Source organism: Ostrea edulis, chromosome 6 (assembly GCF_947568905.1).
Source record: "Ostrea edulis chromosome 6, xbOstEdul1.1, whole genome shotgun sequence".
Classification (NCBI taxonomy): domain Eukaryota; kingdom Metazoa; phylum Mollusca; class Bivalvia; order Ostreida; family Ostreidae; genus Ostrea; species Ostrea edulis.
Window position 1 is genome coordinate 24601993 of NC_079169.1, and position 7209 is coordinate 24609201.

Sequence of the window (7209 nt, forward strand, 5' to 3'; positions counted from 1 at the left end):
AGATTCGAGTCGAGCAGGGGTTTTCATTTTTATCAGATTAAGTTTTACTGAAACTGTATTTTTTTTTTTTACTAAATAAGATAAATTTTAAACTTTTCAATTTCAAAATATTCTTAAACATTATTATTGTACACATGGTCCCAATTTTATCCATATTAATTTTTTTATATGTTATTGCTCCTTAAATGTCCCCATTACCTATGGTTTTAAACGAAATGAATTTTCATTTAATAAAGGAAAGCTGGATAAGTTCATTAAATCCCTAGAAAATCTAATATGATGCTGTAACTTTAGATTTACCTTATTTCTTTGTTTATTGGAGGAAATAAGATTCAAATGGCCTGATTAGTATGCTTTACTAAAACTATTAGTTCAGTTATCTTATCAAACCTCATACGTAAAACTCGACATTTAGATATACCCACCACGTTTCATCTATAATAATATTAATTTTCATTCATATGTTGTTCCGCGGGGATCCGGGTTCGAATATGTCCTCAGTATCCCTTGCTTGTCGTAGGCGACTAAATAAGGGCGGTCCTTCGGATGAAACCCCCAAACTGAGGACCTGTGTCACAGCAGATTTGGCATGATAATAATCCCACTGCTCAACGGCCATAAGCGCCGAACATAGACCTAAAGTTTACAGCCCTTCACCGGCAATAGTAACGTATTCATATGAGTGAAACATTGAGAGGGACGTTAAACGAAATACAATGAAAATAGCTATAACAGGTATGTTGTTATTTCGGATTTCAAAAATTTCGGCTTGAGCATCACTGAAGAGACATTATTTGTTGAAATGTGCATCTGGTGCATCAAAATTGGTACCGTATAAGATCTATAGTAAACTCGAAAATAAAATACACCACACAGTTTTCCATATCTGCTTCATATTTGGACATTTTATTGAACATAAATGTCATCGGTAATTTAACAAGACAGCTAACTTTATGACAAACGATATGACGTCAACATCTCCATCGTCAATTCCCCATATTTGTGTACCAATATTTTATGTCTCTCAACTTATTCAAAACGCGAGAGCGTATTCAGCATATGATCAACTATTGAATCGAGACAGACTACTGACAAATGAGTTGATCTTACAGAGGTTTCAACAGTCTCTTTTAAAGTCAGCATTTTTCAAATTAATGAGCGAATTTGTAAATACAAGTTATCACTGGAATGAATAACGTCCGATATGTTTCATATCAATTGTTGTTCTTTACAAACTGATTATGACTACGGATTATTCCGTTTAGCTGATCAAGGTATAGGGGTTCACGGCAAGTCTGGTCGGTTAACTGGGGATGCTAACTCCTCTTAGACACCTAATCCCATCTCTGTAATGTCCAGGGAACTGTGTCCTACTCTTAATTTTGTATTCTTTATAGAATTTATTAGATTGATCATTGTTTGTTATATTCACTTGTTCACATATATTCTTGTCATAGATTTGGATAAAGCCACATCCAATGCCATAATACAGCAGGCCATGCTACCCAGTTCACTGGACATGACTGACTGCATAAACTTTCAATGACTTTTCCATATAGACTTTTCGGTAACTAAACAATAAAGGGTACTGCCCATTCTTTTCCCGCTGGATTCCGATACATATAAATCCAGTGCAGCGTTTTTGATGGGATATAACAGTCATTTTATCCTGCAACTACTCTTTCTACTGACCTAATAAATAACCAAAGTAATAGTCGGTCCATGTCTTGAACCTCGAACACTTTCTTAAGGGAGTTAACTCCAGAGCTTTTGAGCACAACTGCACAGGATGTTACAACTAAGTATTTACTGGTTCAATACTGATCCCATTGGTGCAAACATATTCCACATCGATTACTGACCCTATCTACTTAAAATTGTGTTAATTCAAATTTTGAAAGGGTTTGGCAGGGGCTATATATCGTGGCGGAAGGGTTGATTATTCAAAACGTTCTAAATATGCATGGTATTACAGTTTCTGTTTCATCCAATACATCTTCTTTTTGTACTCCTATACATGTATTTCAGTTTTATAATTTATGATACAAGTTGTTAAGACTTGAAATTAGATCAAATGTTGTAATTTATTAATTTGTTTGATAAATGTTTTTCCAAGCAGAATACCGATTCTTAGAAAACGTTTAAATTAATTTACTCGGAATTTTGAACCAAAAAAAAATCAGCATTTTCACCGATATTTCAAAAATTATATCTCCAACCCCCACTTTTTTAAGTTCCATTTTAAAATTTAAACAAAACTTTGAAAATTATGTGAAATTTTGCGGATTGACATTACACCTAATATGTCCTTTTAAACTCTCTTTGACATCGTCAATTTTTTCGTACCTCGAGTGCAAAAAGGTAATTATTTATTTTCATTGCTAGTATTAAGCTTTTTTGAAATATGTATTGTTAATAGACATGATTATGTATATATTCTATGAAATGATTGATTTGTGTTACTTATGTTTGTTGAAACCAACAAACAAATCAGATAAATTGTGAATGAATTCTAAGTGTTAAATGGTTATTTTTAGAACATTGTAGCTCAATAACAAGCATTGCAACCCTAGTTTTTCTTTTTAATTTCTAATTTTCCTTCAATGTAGAAATAAAAAAATACACTTTTAAAAAAATTGACATTACTCCAAATCTCAGGTGCGAACCTTTGTGACATTCTTTCGAAGTTCACATTTCAATATCAGGCAATGCTTATATGTTCTATTCAAAATATGATAATATAATACAGATATATCAAAACTGGATCCGTATACGTTTTACATTACGACCTCTGGATCGCGGCCTCTGCTGGTAGACTGTTAGTCTCCGAAGGTCTCTACAGCCCAGTAGCTAAATACTTCGTTACTAGCTTGAAAATACGGATGTATATTTAATTGCTGTGATAAAATTTAGGAATTTATTTCAAAATTACGGATTATCTCCCTCATGCACAGCTCTGATCCTTAGACGAATTTGACTTCACTCTTTAGCCCTCTGTATTTCCTTTTAGCTCTTACAAGTGTATTGTTATTTCGGATGTCCAAACTTTCGGCTTGAGCATCACTGAAGAGACATTATGCAAGGTGAAAATAACGAACAGTGATCAATCTCATAACTCCTACAAGCAATACAAAATAGATAGTTGGGCAAACACGGATCCCTGGACACACCAGAGGTGGGATCAGGTGCCTAGGAGGAGTAAGCATCCCCTGTTGAAATGCGCATCTGGTGCATCAAAGTTGGTACTGTATACGTTTTACATTACGACTCCTGGGTCAAGGCCTCTGTTAGTCCCCGATGGTCTCTACAGCCCAGTGGCTAAGTACTTCGTTACTAGATTGAAAATACGGATGTACAGTTGTACATTTAATTGCTGTGATAAAATTTAGAAATTCATTTCAAAATTACGGATTATCTCCCTCATGTATAGCTCTATCCTTAGACGAATTTGACTCCAGTCTTTGGTCCTCTGTTTTTCCTTTTAGCTCTTAAAAGTTTATTGTTATTTCGGATTTCCAAACTTTCGGTTTGAGCATCACAGAAGAGACATTATTTATCGAAAAGCGCATCTGTTGCATCAAAATTGGTACCGTATAAGTTTTCCATACAAATAGGGTTTGAATTCTTTAATCATTAATTTGGCAATTGGAACCTACTGCCCACAAGATCAAAATTAACACTTTTCCATGAAAACTGCTATGTGGTATGACAAAAAAGAAAGGGAGGTACTGTGAGCAATGCTCACTAAGAATACCCCCCGCTTACCCCAATCTCCCAAAGGGTGTTGGTAATAGGTATAAACTACCTCTTTTCTGAGTGTAAAAAACAAATGGCATGACAAACCGAACCATATTGCTACTTCAATGTCCAGTGCGCGTGATCTTTGATCTTTTGACCCCAAAATCGATAGGGAACATCTTCATCCCATGGGTAGTCCATATATATGGTGACGGTAGGTGGAAAGGATAATGCTTTAGAGCCCGGAAACCATTGCGTCTACAGACGGACGGACAGACGGACGGACAGACAGACGGACAACCCGACTCCAGTATAGCCCCCCACAACTTGTTGCGGGGGGTATAATAAAGAAACATGGCTGGTCGTATCATATGAATTTGAGCATTGATAGATTATCAAACACTAAAATAATCGAGATTGTTATTAATCACAGTAGTACAGTCTTAATGTAGAAATACTTTGCAATATCATAATGACATAATTGATCCAGGAATTTGCAAACAACATCTTTTTGCAGGCAAGTAAAGGCAGTATAATCCAACCATGAAATGATATGGATAAAGTAAAATGGATTCAATGCTGCACTTCAGTTCCCTATTTTTCTTACCACTCTAATGTACACGTACAAACTACTGGTACGCAGTGATATATAGATTAAGAATTTACCACAAAGTCTTTCTTTGCGATAATGTTGACTTGACCTCTCCGCCAGAATGGAAGTGGTGCAGTCTCCATCCAATTCTCCTTCATTTCCCCTGTGTCGGGATCCAAGCTAAACACCGTTAACTCCCCGGGAATGTGAGGTTTGTAGAAGGCAAAGGTCAAACAGAACTCACTAAAACTTTCAAATACCTTCACCGTTTTTGATGCAAGCGACCCTACATCTTCTGTGGGTGATTGAAAATATATGTGATTCCCTGGAGAAGAAAAAATTTACAAGGTAAGATGTATAATTAAAAAGTGCAAGAAACTGATTTTTTTGCAATCGAGACTTTTTGTAAGCGTTATTCGCCATCGTCGAAAATAATGAAAATCTACTAATTTTCTAAACATACACGAGATTTTCACAAAGAGAAAGTTTATGTAATCTTTAACCAAAACATTTGCATGAATATATGATTTCTTTTTAAAAACGTTTTGATAAAGCGTGTCCTTACCATAGTATTCAATGTAAAATTCTAGGTGAAAATAAATCCAACAGTAATTAAAAGTTTGTAAATTGTAGATTTTGATGGATTCTTTTTTCTTTAGCATACTCTGTATATATTGTAGAAATATAAAAAGGTAGATTTTGATGGATTCTTTTTTCTTTAGTATACTCTGTATATATTGTAGAAATATAAAAGAGATAATACAGAAAATTGCTGCAGATGCAATGGAACAAAATGCAAAGTTGAGGACTACAGGCTTAACAGAATAACAGACATGAATATGACCTTACAATTGAAACTTGTACAGTCTCACACTCTGATAAAATTGTATATTTCACGATATTTTTTTTCCAAAATACAGTGCTTCCTTGATATATTTTCCTGGTTATTGGGATTTAACTCATCGAAGTTAAATCGGTTTATCTTAGCTAAATATCAATATTAATCATTAATCTGCATCGCCGGGGTAATTCCCTGCTGCCGGCTATCTCTTTTCGGGTATTAGTGAGGTCATAAATTACGTCATGACCAACGTGCAAGATTCCCCAGCATTTCGCACATGGAAATTCAGGAGGTAAGACGAAATTTTTCTTTAAGGCTCGGAGCGAAAAAAAGAAGAAGTGGTAGTTAATATCAAGACTACATGTATATATATATATATATATATATATATATATATATATATATATATATATTTATTTATTTATTTATATAAAGCTCCTGGCTTTAATTTTGCTAACTTTTGCCTGTTTTGATTTTGGATTCATGTATTCTGGTTAATTTTGACACCCCCCCCCCCCAAATTTCATACTACCTGAATTTCGCTTTCACAGTTTGATTAAATTTACTTTTACATATTATGTGGAAAAAAAATGCCACTTCCGACCAGCGGAAGAAAGAGGAGGATCCCCGCTGTAAGTGAGCCCGAGTGTATTGATGATCAGGGTCAGTTCACGGGTGTTAACGACCTCCCTTTGCTACGATTCACTGCTGAACAGATGCAGCAGATCACGGATGCTATGGCGGCCAGTGTAACCAAGACTCCCATCCCAGTCCGGGCCAGGGACGCAAGTTTAAATTGCGAGGCTACCCCTTCAGGTGATGCAGACTTGGCCTTTATTTTTAATGAAAATGGGGGTAATAGTTACTCGCTTCGGCAAGCGCCTAGTTATTGTCTTAAGCTGGGTTACAATGTGCCCAATAAAATCAAAGTTCAAATTGCTAATGGCCAATATGTCAATCTAGCCAAATTGGTGCATAATTATTCGGACCCCAATGATCAAACAAAATACATATCACTTCAAGATGGTAACCTAGCAGTGGCTAAAAAATCTAAGCTCAAATCTATCACAGATATCCAGGTCTGGACAGATTTATTCCTTGTTTACTCATCTATCATTGTCACTGTGCATCCAGAATGCACCATTTCTTTTTTTAAGTATATGCACACAATTCGCTTTGGGGCTAGCAGGTCACCTGGTTTTACGTTACTATGATATTCAGTTTCGTTTAAAGAAAGTAAAACCCCATTATGTCATTTGCTAGCGTCGATCAGGAACTGGTTCTTGTACATGCAAGCCCTTTCAGTAAGCCCCATTCCCAGTGACTGAAGATGAGATGGCAGGTTGAAGTCCAAATCCATGGAATATTCAAGCTAAGGTTGGGGGGGTACGATATCCAGAGCTAAAAATTCAAAGCCCTGATGTGTTCAAGGATCAAGTTAACTAAGTATTTGTAACCCCCAATGTTGGTGACCATGGCTGCTCTAGCGTTTTTGGATTGATGGGAGAAATATTGATGATGGGGCTTATTATGGTGCAAGTTTAAGATTATCGATCCTCATGTGATGTCATAGGTTTTTGCAAAAATCTTAATAAATTAAACTTTGCGCATGATAGAAATATATCTTTCTGAGGAATTTTATTCACTAGATATAATAAAAAATCTGGTAAACTATTAATACTGAAAAAGTTTACATTTTTCATAGATAATCAATTGTTTATGATTAAAACAATTTTGTCAGGGGCAATAACTCCTATGCTGGAATTTCCTCTACTTGATGTCTATTATACATTGGTTTACCTAATATCCGCAATTAATCTATACATATTTATGAATTAATCAGTTTTATAAAACTGTTGATATTTAAATTTTGTCACTTCAACAAGTTTTTATCTATGTTTGTTATTCTGTTTAACGAAAATATGTGATTTTCTGATGTTGATGTATACTTCTGTTTTTGTATGTCTGACATCTTAAAAAGGTGGCAACATATATATTTTCTTTGGTTATTACTTATATTAAACTATATTGAGTGGAA